Source organism: Manis pentadactyla, chromosome 12 (genome assembly GCF_030020395.1).
Source record: "Manis pentadactyla isolate mManPen7 chromosome 12, mManPen7.hap1, whole genome shotgun sequence".
In the NCBI taxonomy this organism is placed as follows: Eukaryota; Metazoa; Chordata; class Mammalia; order Pholidota; family Manidae; genus Manis; species Manis pentadactyla.
Genome location: NC_080030.1, coordinates 55,220,145 through 55,235,443, shown reverse-complemented (window position 1 = coordinate 55,235,443; position 15,299 = coordinate 55,220,145). Strand labels below are relative to the sequence as shown.

Sequence of the window (15,299 nt, the reverse complement as noted above, 5' to 3'; positions counted from 1 at the left end):
AAAAAGAAAAGTCTTCAACTGAGAAAAGATTATATTGAACCTTCTTTCCCTCTGTGTTTCTCCTGCTTCCTGGCCCCTTTTTTAGTTTATTTATTTCCCCTCAATGTCAAATCATGTTCCACTGTGTTTCTTTCAGTTTTGAACATTCCCAATTTCTCCCTTTCTATTCATATACCCTTTGCCATGTTCTCTTAAGTATTTCCTCAATTTAAACCTTATTCAATAATAAATATACTTCACAGGCTGAACAGATGGATTACAGGACTTTTTCCCTTAAGATTTCCATGTACTACATTTTCATCTCTCAAACAAAATAACGATGATGACAAAAAATGTTTAGTCCTGGCAAAATGCCTGCAAGATTTTAAAGCCACTTTTTCACTCAGTGCACCAAGCAACCTCAGAAGGTAGGCTCTTTACCACCCTTGATTTGTAATTTTTAGTTCACTAACAGATCTAATCTATAGTGAGAGAGAAGATTACATCTATTCCTGTTTGCAACTTTCAGTGACCAATGGATACCTCCATTGGTTTGACATTTCTAATCATTACAAAGCTTTCAATTATACTGAGCTGAAATCCATGTCTAACTTTCACTATTAATACAACAGAGAACAAATGTTCTCTTCCTTTCATAAGGCAGACATTGAAACTGGAGGACAAATCTCCCACTCTTCAGACTAAGCATCTTCAATGAGTCCGGGCATTCCTCAAATGTCAGGGTGTCGAGGCTCATCATGTATGTGGTTTCCTTTTTCTGATACACTCTAATTTGTCAAGTTCTTTATTTAAATCTTGTCATTGATTTGGGAGAATAGATTGGTCATACACAATTTATGACCACCATTAAGATATTAATGTGCATCCTAAAAATGAGACATTCTCTCCAAAAACCTGTTTAAACACATGGCCAAAGAACGTGGTGACTGTCAGGCAAAGAAGCTGCTGCATCAATTGCACCAGGTATCCGAACAGCTCTGCCTGAGACAGGACAGAGCCCTCACAAGGAGGCCTTGGAGACTGCCCCGTCCACTTATGCTTATGTTTTTTACTGTTCAAATAATAATAACTCAGCAAAGCTAAGTGAGACAGAGTGTCTCTTGATGACTAATCTTTATTAATAAACTGTATTGATTCTCTTAGGCCATCAAATCATAAGAAAGTAAAAAAAATTCTCTGAAAAGTGATTTCTAATTGTGTGTAATATGTGCAAAATCTGATGATGTTTATTACTTGAAATATGAGCCTGTAATAGACAATGCTGTAGTCACCAGGGCAACTGTGCTGAAGGAGTATTGCCAATAAGATCAACAAGAAACCTGCTTTATTCAAAGAACTTGCACCAGCCTCTGAGCTAGGCTGTGTTCTCAGCCCTTGGTCCAGATTCTCTTAAGGCTTTAAATACGGGTCAGAATAAACAAGGAAAGTCTACATAGTTCCAGGTCACCAAATATCCTCCTCTGAGACCTAGAATGTTTGCTTCCGGGGCCTCCCTGACAGTGTTGAGGCCCCTCCCACTGAGGTCCTGCAGTCTGATATATACAGGGAGCTGGATTTTCATTAAATTCTGCCCAGCCACGCTGAGATGAATGGACATTTCTAAATCTACATGGTTGATTTCTCCATCAGTGAAGTTGTTTAAGTTTCAGCTTTTATTTTTATTTGGTAGGAAGAACTCATTTAATACACAGAATATTTGTTTTATGTAACATAATCTCTGAATCTTAGTCTATATCAATAAATTCTTGCCCGTTTTAAATCTTAACAACTCCTATTCCACACATTCAGTTTGGGTGCTGATCCTGTCCACATGGAATAAATACGGGAATATCTCTAAATACTTTATGGGTCCACACTAGCCTCAAATTTTAATTAAATAATAGATGTGATTTACACATTCTGAATTCAATAGAGAAATTGAATATATTTAATAACCACATGGTGTATATTGACTTTTCATAATTTTCAGAATTTTCCTGATTCTATACCATAGAAATGCTCCCCAGGTTCCCTAGGCCTTCCACACTCATACTGGGCCCTTCCTGTACCCCACTTTAACATGGCTCCTGTATTCCATGGCAAAATCTGTAACCTGGTCCCAGTCTTCCTTAAGGTAACTGGCATCCTACACACCAAATCCAGGAGCCCTTGTTGGATCTTATTCTCTTTTACTGTCTGTGGCATTTAATACTGTAGGCAACCAGAAATGTTTCTGGAGACTTCTCTTCCCTCGTTCTTGAGGACACAATATTTCTAAACTTACTGATTGGTTAACAGATATTTACCACACACTACGATCCTACAACATGTATATCTTTCTCACTGTTTTCTTCCATTGCTATGTCCATGATTCCTGAACTCAAATGCATTGTCTTTCACCCTCTTCCTCTAAGCTATGTGCCTAAGGGTCAAGTTAGTAAAATTGCAGAAATCCTTAGTTAGAAGGGACTCTAGTGACTAGTTAACCCAACTACCATTCTACAGAGGAGGAGCTTACACCCAGTAAATTGTTGCCCTTAGGATCTTACAGCTAGTCAATGGCAAAGTCCATATCAACTCATGTAGAAGCCAGATGAATTCCTTGCTGCCTTTTTAACATGTCCAGAACCTCATTCAGGATCTTGTGAAACCTCTGATTTCCTACTTCTGTCATCATATTTCTATTCTCTATTTAAATATCTAGATTTTAGTCACATGGAACATCTCCCAATTTCTCACTTATATTTCTCCCAATATAAACCAATATTTAGAAAGAATATTTTAATTAAGGGCTATCTTTTCTTGAAAAAGTTGTTACGCTAATCTGTACACTCTTAATTATCCACATTTGGGAAAAGTTTATTTAGTTGCTGTAGGCGAGCATAGCTTTTGACAACTTCTTGTTGTAGTCAGGTCGAAGCTTGTAAACTAAAAAACCTCACCTACTCCTTTCTCAATGAATTCTCATTGTTCTTAGCAGTGAATTCAGTCTTTCAGCCTGATATTCAGATCCCTCCATAATCTGGTGACAACCTACCTTTTGGCAATTTATCTCCCACTACTCTCCAACCCTTTATTCTACCTGTGCATGTAATTCCCTGGATAAATTTTTGTGTCTATTTCCATCATTTCTTCTTTTGGGCTGCCTTCTTTTAATTTTCTCCATCGACAGTACCACTGACCTTATTGAATCCTTAACATAGTGAGTTATTATTGCACTGAGTGCTTTTACCTGTATTTGCTCATCTAATTGTTATGTTGGCCTAGGATCCCAGCAAGTCTTATTATACAGATTAAAAATACTGAGGTTTAGAGGGACTAAGTAATCTGCTGAGGATCACACACTTAGTAAATGACAAGACAAAACTTGAATCAGAACTGTGTAACTGCAAAGTCTAGGTATCTAACCATTGTGTTCTGCTGTTTTCAAATCTTTGCAACAGTAATTATCTTTGGGTAATATCTCTGTGACCTCAAATAAATTAACATCTCTGAGCCCCAGTAAACCTGGGATAATATATACATATATAACCTTAGAATAGATTCTGGTTATTTCATTTACGGTTATTACAGGTATAAAATAAATGTCACTATCCTGGATTATTTAGAAACATAGATAAAGAAGCACAAATGATGTCAACAATGAAGTATAGTAGCTTTGTTTTCCAGTGTTTGCATATCTTTTTCCAACTATGTAATTCTGGGTACCCAGGAGATAAATGTGACTAACATGATCTACCCCAAAGAGCATACTCTTAAGAAAAGCAAACATAGAAATTATAAATCATAACTAAAGTGTGTCATTTTGGAAAGTTAGAAGTAAATTTTAAAAAATATCCACAAGGATGATTTTTCCAATTATTCATTCCTCTTGGTTAGATAAATTATGTCTTGGTATTCCTAAGAAGAACTTAAAAACATTAAATCATTTTTTCGTTCATTTAGGCAAACAGTGTTCATTAGCACCTATTTTAAGCTCTCTTTTATGCCAGGCTCAGGAGATACGGTAGTGAAAAGACAGAGTCTTGTTTTCACAGTTAAGAATCTGAGGAATAAGCATTGTATCAACAGTCATGCAAATAACTATTTGCCTACAACTTGGGTGAATACTTTAAAGACAACTATATGTTATGATTGGAGTATGTAAGTAGGGGAATAAATACTAGGTAAACCAAATGTTCTTCTTGATGATGAGGCATTTATTTAACCAAGGATGTAAAAGATGTGTGGTTGTTGATAAGGTGAAGCAGGTCAGGGAAAGGTTTGGCTGACAGAGGAAACAGCACATACCCAGCTTCAGAAAAGGAAGAAAAGGCCATTCTGGCTGGACTTCAGAAGAGAGGAGGGAGAGGGTTCTAAGGTGGCTCTAGGCAAGGTTTGATTGATGGCTTCCTAGGTTATTTTTCCAGATTGTGTGTGTGTAAAAGGAGATTACCTGAGCAGATTTTTATTTAAAAAATATTTCTCTGGTATGGGGAGAATGGATTCATGGGGAAATTCCTGAAGCCTACTCTGTAAATGATGGCTGTACTGTGGTGTGACGTGGAGGAAAGGAGATAGAAAATGATCGACAGATTTGATGCATGCTTTGCAGGTAGCTTTATCAGGGACTGAGGAATGTTTGAATGCAGAGTGTGACAAAGGAAAGGTACCAATCAAGGATGACTTCCAGGTTCCCAGCTGGAGCATCTGAGCATTCGGTATCATTTTCTTTGACTGGAGGATACTGGAGGAGAATGAGGAGGAGGAGGCATAGAGAAAGGTAGGGGGGGAGGAAGGGAAAAAGAAGAAAGGAGGATGAGGTCTTACTGGGAAGATTGTTATTCCATCCTGGGCATGTTTCAGAAATTGAAGATGTCTATGAGCTGTCCAAGCGAAGTGTTCCTGGAGGCGATCAGTGTATTGATTTTAACCCTGAAGAGAAGACAGGATTAAAGATATAAATTTGGAAATTCACATTCATGACTATAGCATTTGAAGAAAAATAACATTAATAAGAAGACAGTAAAGTGAAAGTGAAGAGAATTTAAAAACTAAACCCTTAGAAATATCACCTTTAAAGGCCAAGTAGAGGAAGACGTGCCAACGAAGAAGACTGACATTGAGTGACCAGAGAGAGAGGATGGGAAACCTAAGTGCCCAGTGCCCAGGAGACAAGGGACAGAAACATTGCAAGGAGCTGATGGGTGGAACTTCTGGCTATAGCGACTTGAAGAGGTTGGTAAATTCTCCCTCCAAAACACAAGATATACAAGTAGCTAATAAGCACGTGAAAATATGTTCAACATATTTAGAGAACTGAAAATTAAAATCAGAATACAATAACACTTATATACACACTAGAAATGGCTGTATTCCAAAAATCAGACAATATCAAATGTACATGAAGACATAGAAACTAGAAGTCTTACATATTTCTGATGAGGATGTCAAATGGGGCAGCCACTTTAGAAAACCAGTTTGACGGTTTCTTAAAAAAATAAATCATGTCTGCTTACTCCATGGCCCAGCAATTCCACTCCTTGGTATCTACACAAGCAAAATTGAACATGTCCACACAAAGACTTTCATGTGAATGTTCATGTAAGCTTTACCCGGAATAGCCAATAACTCGAAACAATTAAAATGTTTATTGATTGATGAATGAATAAACAAAATGAGGAATATCCATACAATGGAATACTATTCATTAATTGGATGAACTGCTAGAACATTATGCCAAGTGAAGTACACTGGACAGAAGACCACATACTGCATGATTCCATTAATATGCAATGTCTTTTAAATGGCCGGTTTATAGAGAGACAGCAGCTGAGTGATTGCTGAGGCTGGGGGTCAGAGTGGGGGCTTGCTGTAAACCAGACAACAGGAAATTCAAGGGATGATGGAAATGTACCTGAACTGGGCTGCGGAGATGGTTGCGCAACTGGATAAACTTAACAACCATAGAACTTCAGACTTATACTGAGTGAGTTTTATGGTGTAGAAATTATACCTCAGTAAAGGTTTTTTAAAAAGAGAAGATGGTACTCCTCCTTGACTAACCTATAGTGAGATTGTCCCTAGATCCCATGCCTTTCCTCCACCCACTTAATTTTACTATTTACTTGTAATCTTCCTTTACTGTGGTAGCAATGCAGTCTTGTTTTGGAACCTAAGTTTGGAGCAGAACTTTGTGGAGTGTGCCTGAGAATAAAAATGGAATATCTTCACACAGCAGTTTGATCTTCCACAGTTCATGCCTGTTTGTAGATTCTCAAAGACATCTCTAAGTTCTCTTTAGAAAACTGATTCACTCGAGGGGAGTCCTGAGGTTTGGATAATAGGATCCACTGATAAAAGCCCCAGGCCTATACCTGAGTGACGGTGAAAACCAATTCAAGCACTTGCTGAACTGCTGCCCACCTGACCCGGGAGGCCCCTGGCTCTGGGCCGACTGCTTGCTCCAGCCAGAAGATCTTGCTGCTTTTTCATAACAGCTCAGAGTGTGAATAGATCAGAGACATGATGGTACCAGTTATATTCGTCTTTACTTTGTATTATACATGATTCACAATAATTTATAAACTTGCTTTGATTAAACAAAGACATTTTCGGAGAAGTTCTATTATGAGAGATTTCTAAAGAAGCGTAATACTGGAATGTGGTGGGCAAGTCAGTAGTTTTCCTACACAACTGTCCTTTACTTTCTGATTTATTAATATAGTAAGTTTATTAGACAGGTTCTAGGCATTCCCTGTGGTATTTGGAGCTGTGGATCTTTTGTGCCTTCCAACAGGCCAAAGTAACAGATCTCACAGCACAGCTATTGATTTGTTTCACTTGGGTGAATGTAAATGATTCATGTTCCGCAGAATTTGTACTCCGAGGCATAAATCAGAAGGAAGAAATTGTACATAGCTTCAAAGATGCAGCTTGCCTCCACTAGTGAGCCGGCATTGCCCTCAGTGTGCCTGGCATGTCTAGGTATGCATTGTAACTTTCCAAGGATGAGCACCATCTTCCCTGATGCCTCTATAGATCTACAAAAGTGAGCAGAAGGAGAACATGGAGAAGGATCAAAAGAGGCAGCAACTGTAGCCTCATCTATTTTTGATAGTGTCAGACAAATTGCACTAAGTCCAGGAAAGCAAATATATACTTTTCAAGATCTGTGAAGGAAAATGCAGAAATTGCAAATGTGAAAATTACCCTGGTCAATTTAGTACTGTGGTATTTTGGGTGTCCCTGCTCTACTCATGCTTCTCTACTCATGAGCAGCCTGTTCTCCAAAAAACTACTAGAAGCACAGAAGAAAGGTTTATTTTCCTTTCCTGCAGCCATAAGCCACATTCCAACAAGGTTCTTGTTCCACCTGCTTCCATGAGTCAGGGGGTTTCCACTGCAAACAGGCTTGGGTTGCACATGTTCACGGGGCACAGTGGGCCTTGGTTTTACTGGGACACAGTCCACATGGGATGTTCCATTTGACGGTGACATATATTTTCTCCCAGCCTAAGCTGAAGAGCACGGACATTCCTAATCTTTCTAACAAAACCTTAACTAAAATATTGTGCTGTGTTAACAAAACTAGGTTTCAAAGCAGAATGCTTATTATAATCTCAAGATGAGAATCCAAACAATATTGGTTGAAGAGAATCTGAAAGAGTAAGACTCATTAAAATGAGAATCGTTATGGAGATGAGAGCCCATAAAGTCAGAGATCATTAGGACTAAAGCAAGAATGTATAAGCCAGACTTTGAAATGGCCAGTTAGCTTTATCTTTTCTTACCATAGGTTAAGAATTCCATCTACATGTCCCATCGATAATGCTGGGACAAACAAGGCAAACTTTGGAGCTTTGTGAAAGTTATGAATGCAATATAATGAAGTCAGAAAAAAACTAAGGCAAGAGATCCAAAGGACTTCTAAACTAGGTGTTCTTAGCCAGACGTTCCTGCTAGAATCATCTGGAGAGAACTTTTCAAAATGTTCCTTCCAGGATGTCATTGCCAGTCATTTTCATTTATTTGGGTCTGGGGTGAAACTCAAGTAAATAAATTGTGAAAAATCCCCCCCACCCAAGTGATTTTTATGTTAACCCTAGTTAAGGAAATAAAATATTTTCTACCTTGTAATGGTGTATCTGCCACTTCCCCCTATATTGAAAACTCCATTCAGAGGAGCCTGCCACATTTACCTTGTGTCTTTTGCTACGCTCAGCACAGCAGGACTGTAAAGCCAGAAGAGAAGAGTATGTGCTAATTTTGTTCATTATTGCAATTTCTCCTGCCCCACCCTCCACCTCCAGCTAGAAGGTCATATGATCTATGGTTGGTGCCCAAGAAATTGAATTTTAAAAATGAATATTAGACTTGAAAGACCAGAAACCATAAAACTCCTAGAAGAAAATATAGGTGACACACTCCTTGATGTCAGTCTTGGTGATATGATTTTTTTATCTGACTCCAAAATTAATGGCAACAGAAGCAAAAATAAACAAATGGGACAACATCAAACTAAAGTCTTCTGTATAGTGAAGAAAAACATCAACAAGGTACAAAGGCAGCCTACCAAATGGGAGAAGCTATATATCCAATAAGAGTTTAATATTCAAAATACATAAAGGACTCACACAAAATATATAAAGCTGAGTAACAAAAAAAATCTGATTTTAAAATGGGCACCCGATCTGAAGAGACATTTCTTTCTGAAGAAGACATCCGGATAGCCAACAAGCACACGAAAAGATGCTCAACATCACTAATCATCAGGGAAATACAAATCAAAACCACCATGCGATATTACCTCTCATCTGTCAGAATGATTATTATCTAAAGAAAAGAAATAAAAAGTACTGGGGAGGATGTGGAAAAAAGGGAACTCTCATGTTGGTGGGAATGTAAATTGGTACAGCCACTATAGAAAACAGTATGAAATTTCCTCAGAAAATTAAATATATAAGATTATGATACATATAATCCAGCAATTCCACTTCTGGGTATTTTTCTGAAGAAAATGAAAACACTAATTTAAAAAGATATAAGCACTCCCATGTTCATTGCAGCATTATTTGCAATAACCAAGATATGGAAGCAACCTAAATGTCCACAGGTAAATGGACAAAGATGTGGTATGTGTATATATATATATATGTGTGTGTGTGTGTGTGTGTGTATATATATGTATACGTATATATGAAGCACAACGGAATACTACTGAGCCATAAAAATAGAATGAAATCTTGTCATTTGCAACAACATGGATGGACCTTGCAGGTATTATGCTAAATGAAATAAGTCATAAGAGAAGTACCATATTTCACTTATATGTGGAATCTAAAAAACAAATGAACAAAGAAAATACAACTCGTATATACAGAGACTAGATTAGTGGTTGCCAGAGGAGACTGGGTTTAGCAGGGTGAAGGGGATCAAGAGATACAAACTTCCAGTTATAAAATAGTAAGTCACAAAAATGTACAGCATGGTGACTATAGCCAATTGTATCACAAATTTGAAAATGGAATGTGAATCTTAAAGGTGCTCATCACAAGAAAAAAATGTGTCACTTTGTATGGTGATAAATGCTAACAAGATTTACTGTGGTGATCGTTTCACAATACATACAAAAGTCTAACCATTGTGTTGTATACCTGAAACTAATATAATGTATGTCAATTCTACTTCAATAAAAAAATTAATACTAAGAATTTAATTATATACATATCAATTTGAATTGACTTTTCTCTTTTCTGATGTCATTATTTTTTTTCATTACTTACCTAGTGGGTTCTCAAATGTTTATTGAATAAATACACTAAGTTTTGAAGATTAAACAGAAGTTAATTTAAGGTTCTCTTTTTTTTTTAATTGATGTATCATTGATATACAATCTTATGTTGGTTTTAAATATACAACACAGTGCTTCAACAGTTACCCAAACTATTAAATCCTCACTCTGCCTAGTGCACTCGCCACATCTATCAACGTAGAAAGATGTGTCAGACAGGTTGCATTTCAGAATCATTGACTATATTCTCCATGCTGTGCTGCCGTCTCTGTGACCAACTTATATTGTGATTATGAATTGTTGTGCTCATTTAGGGGTTTTTGAGTGATATTTGTAAAAGTCAGTCTTACTACTTCATATTCATGTTCTCTTTTGGGCTTCCGTAGAAGCATCTTTGGTTTATACCAGACTTAGTGGGAATGACTCATTGTACCTGCTTTCAGAAAATTGGGAATTGACTAACTAATCAGAAGTAACAAAACAAGCAGATACAGTTGATACTGTTACTTCAAGTACCTTCCCAAATAACATTATTCATGGATCTTGCCTCTTAGGACTAGCACAACACTTTTGTTTCTGTAAGTGATACATCAAAAGGCTATTTGAACCATATGATTTATAATCCTAATTCTATTATGAAGAGATACTTAAATGTTATAGTACATGAAAGGAAATAAAAGCAGTTCTAATTACTAAAAAATTAGTTGAATCAGTATGGCACAGTAGCAGGTAAGGGAATATGTTCTAAAAGCCCAATTCTTCCATGTTATTCAAATATTATTTGCTGATAACTGAAAATAACCAGGGATGATCAAATTCATGGTATCAAATGTGGGATGTTATGTGTCATCATCCAAGCTCATATGTGATTTGAAATGTTTAGCTAATCACCTTCATGTGAATTATAATAAGCTGAATATTTCTTAATATTTTTATTATTAACAGTGCCCATGTTTTAGGTACACTGTTTTAGCAATGGCCTAAGCCGTAGATGTATAAGAGGAAGGGTGTGCTTTGTTTCCAACATTTCCATTGAATTTATGTTCCATAAAGTCTTTCCTGTTTCCTATTTATGGTCTTGCTCCTCTTTGAACCCCCACACACTGATTTTGTAGTTCACCTATGAACTCACCTTGCTCTGCCCTCTTTTAGCTAGACTTTTTACATAATTTTAAACACCTGTAAGGATGGGAGTCATTCTTATTCATCCTGTGTCTCCCGCTTTGACAAAAGGCATAGCAGGTACACACTCACAGACTCTTTGAATTGGTAATCTGCTACCCAGAAATTATACTGACAGTATCTTCATAATCCCAGGAATAATTATACCATTGTCATTAAAGTAAAAAGAGAATATTTAATTTCAAATTTTGAAGTCTTAAAAATAGATGTTATAAGATGATTTAAAGTGGATCTTTTAAGCTGTCACCAAAGGCATTTATTCTAGTTAAAAACCTGATCCATTTATATATTCATGCATAATTTATATCCCACCTACTTCCAAAAATTAATTGAAGGAAGCATTAAGATGATGCCTATTATGAAATCTACTAAAATATCAGTAACAAAACCAATCACATGAAGTTTTATTCTCAAACTTTCTCTGTTTTTTTAAATATTTCTTGATAAAAACATTGACCACACCTATATGCATCATCTCTACATCAAATAGATCTTTGGGAGGTTGACTTGTTAAATAATTTAAGCTATTTACTAATTTATCTTAATTCAGTTTCAAATATTACATACTTCATTTTTCTTTTAATTTACACTGTTATTTAAATGCTATGAGCTATAGAGTGAATTTAAATATATATATATATATATATATATATATTCATGTGAAAAATGCCTTAATTCCTGCCTTCAAATGAGTTCAAATATGGAGAATCCCAAGGAGTTAGAAAATCAGTCAGGCATTTTAAGGTCTCAGCAAACCCACTATAACAAGAATTATAACTTGTTCCCATTTTTCTTAAAAGGTGATTTGAGGTGAGGACTCCAAGGAAATGGGAGAGTTCTGTTCTAAGACAGAGACATGAGGCATATGGAGTCACAAGGAAAGGGGACCCTGAGGACCAAAGCCCGCCCTCTTCCCTCCACGCCCAGCGCAGTTACCCAAGTGCATGATCCCAGCAGGCTCCGAGCAATTACACTGCCCAAAGGGGTTGTGTAGCAGACACTTAACTTTCCACCCAGCCATGCTGAAATGTATAGCATATCTTGAACATGTCAGTTAAATGAAAATGAAACATTTAGACAGGTCAGTACAAGATGGGTCCTGCTAAATATGGAAATGTATTTACCCAGGTGGCTTTGATCATAATTTCCACACTGTGAAATCGAATGTCAATCTAGCTTGCAAAACTAAAAATTGATTTTAGAGCTTTTTTCAAGGAAATTTTCTGAGGAAAAGAATCTTAGTTCAGTTTTAAATATTGGATGATTTGACTTAATGCCTTTCTGTGGGGGATGGGATTACAACAAACATCTATCAATGAATTCTCATTAAAAATATCTGTAAATAGTCAAATCAGATAAAGCAGACAACTCCTGTTTGTGTAATGAAGAATGAAGATAATCATGTGAGGAAATAAAAATAAAGGAATTCAGTAAAAGCTTTTATTTTTTGGGGGGGTTTAGTTTCTGAATTAACAATAATGTGAAGGTTGTCGCTCAGTTTTTTTAGAAGGCACACATGCAATAAAACCTTTTTATCATCCAGAAAGAAACCAATAAATGTTTAGAAATCCTTTTCTAGTGATAATGAGCAGTAAAAGCTAAGGATTTAATGACCAAAGTTGATGCTGTTTGCATCAAACCCTGGAATGCAAACTCAGGTTTACTTCTTACACATCGGATGAGGGTGCTGCCAAAGATGAGGAGACATAATAACCTATGTCAGGGAGAGAAAGATCTGCTTCTGGACTTGAAAGACACCTGATGCCCTATGCCCTCTCTCTGATAGCTGCCAATGTTGCCAGGCCCATGGATAATTCAGTTACACTCATGTGCCCATTTTTGACCCAGAAAGAAGTCCTTCATCCAATGTACCTCAAGTCCAGCACTAGTCTGTCTGTAAGAGTTTTAAGAAAGATCAGAATTAAAGGAGTTGGTAGACTCCTGCAGGGCTGGTATGGGCAAGAACAACTTGGGACTACTGGCTAAAAAGTGCACTCATTGAGAAATCTTCTGCATACGTGGATGTTTTATTGCCCTTGTCTAGCTTGGATTAACACATAGTCTACAGGCACACACCTGATCATCTACATTTGCTCTCTTACAACACTAAACCATGTTTTCTACCTTTATCTTGTATCTACCTACCACTTCAGCATTTTATTAAAAATAATAATAATAAAGAGAGAAATGTGGTATCCACATATAAATCAAGTATAAAAATCAAATGAATATTCATATTTGAACTGACTGTTTAGAGTTCATAACGCATGAGCAAAACCGAAAGCTTCTGTGATGACTGCCCTTGTACTGTTCACTATGTAACTTATTCACTATGTAAGAATTTGTTCTCCATGTAAGAACTTGTTCGTTAAGCTTCAAAAGATTGGAGACTGATGAAAATTAGGCTTGGGGTGGATTAATGATTGTGCATTGAGCATTGACCCCCCTATAGAGAATTTTATTGTTGTCAACAACCATTTGATCAATAAATATGAGAGATGCCCTCACAAAAAAAAAAAAAAAAGTGCACTCATCGAAGCCTGGGAATGGAAATAAAGCCTTGTGAAAACACAAAGCATTTGGACCAGGCAGAGCTCTGTCCTTGTAAATAAAGGCTCTGTTGCATACTGACAGGGCTTGCTCAGCCATTAGCTTTCATGATCTTGGAGGGGCCAAGGGAAAAAGGCAGAAAGCAAAAAGAATGTGAGAGGACTGGTGCAGCAAAGCCAGAGCCTTGTATTTTGTACTTCTCTTCAACTGGAACTTGCTCCATCACCTTCCAGTCTCCCCACAGGGTCTCCTGGGTCTGTCTGTTCTGTGCTCCTTCTTCAATTGCATCAATCTTCTTATTTCCTGTGAAACAGACAACTTGAGAATGGCTCACACTTCCCTAACCACATGTTTCTTTCCATCCGATATATATCTTTGTGCCTAGCTTCAAAATTCAGTGCCCCTTACAAGAAGTTTAACTGTTGAACAAATAGAGGACAGTTTCTAGAGGATGGGACCTAGGATGTGAGAAAGCGGGCAAGGCTCGCCCATTCTTTTGTATTGATGATTTCACAGCTGGGTGAAGAACAGGAGGAGCAGGGTGGATCAGAGCTGGGGGTAGAGCTAATGTGCATGAGCCTCGCTTTACATGGACCTGTCCATACATGAATAGACATACATGGAAGAGTCCATACATGATTTATAGCAGCCACGGTCCCCTGGTTCACTGCCAGAAAAACCTTCCTTGGGCCCCAGGATAACTTCCCCAAGCCTCTGCTCCCTAGGATTGGCCCAGCTAGTGCCATTCTAGGCACTCTTTTAAAGCCTTGTAACTACAGCACTCACATCCATAGCCCTTACCTCTTATTGTGTACCAGTGCCTATCTGACCAAGTCAACCTGCTGCTTTAAAATCTTCAGTTGTAATCATCACTACTATTTATTGGGTATCTCCTGTAATGTGATACCTGGTAATGAGTTAAATGCTTTACATGTATCTACTCTAATCCCTGCAACATATCCACTGTGACCTTGGCTGCTATAAAGTATATATTGCTGTCCTTATTTTATAGATGAAGAAAAGGAGACATGGAGAGGTGAGAGAATATGCCTGAGAGCCTAAAATGGTGATATAGCTGAGAATCGAATCAAAATAAGTCTGGTTCTAAAGTCAGTGCTCACTACGTCAGAGGTCAGAGCTCATACCAGCCAACAGTTCCTCAGCATGCTTCCCAAACACCTCCCTGATTCTGCTGCGGCCTGCATTCTGGCTCCATCCCCGGCCCTCCCTGCCTTCCATTTTAATGCCACAGAACAGCAGAATTCTGCTAGTCCACCCCACACTCCTCTCTAGTATGCACTCATGCCCTTTTCTCTGCTTGAAATACTGCTGTCCAATCTAGCTTAAAACCCTGCATCTTTCTAGACATGGGTTCCCTCTGGAAGGGCTCCCGCATATACACAGCAACCTATGCCCATCCCCATCAGAGCACTTGCCAATAGTATGCTGTCACAGTGATCATTTTTAGGTGTGTTCCTGCCTACACAGTGAACTCATGAGATAAGAAACACATCTTTTTCACCTTCATATCTCCAAAACCCAGCACAGTCCTTGGCACAGGCAGAAACTCTAATGATTGGTGTGTGCTGAATGGAACTTATTTGAAAATTTTTAAGTGTTTTTCCATTGCTGTGTGTACATGTGTGTGAAAGAGAGACAGCCAGAGAGATAGAGGCACAGACAGAGAACAAAAGTATGTGTTTTGATCTTTCCAGCTGGGTGTCATGTTTTGTAAGAGTAGGGGCAGTGCCTTCTATTTTTATTATTGTTCTCTTTTCAAAGCCCCTTGCCTGCTGAAGACAATAGAGTGAGTGGC

At 37.7% G+C, this 15,299-nt stretch overlaps 1 protein-coding gene across 3 annotated transcripts in view; it reads left to right on the top strand.

The window, feature by feature from the left end:
• Nucleotides 1-15,299, top strand: part of PDE7B (phosphodiesterase 7B) — a 294,625-nt gene that overhangs the window by 27,582 nt on the left and 251,744 nt on the right. The window lies entirely within an intron of this gene.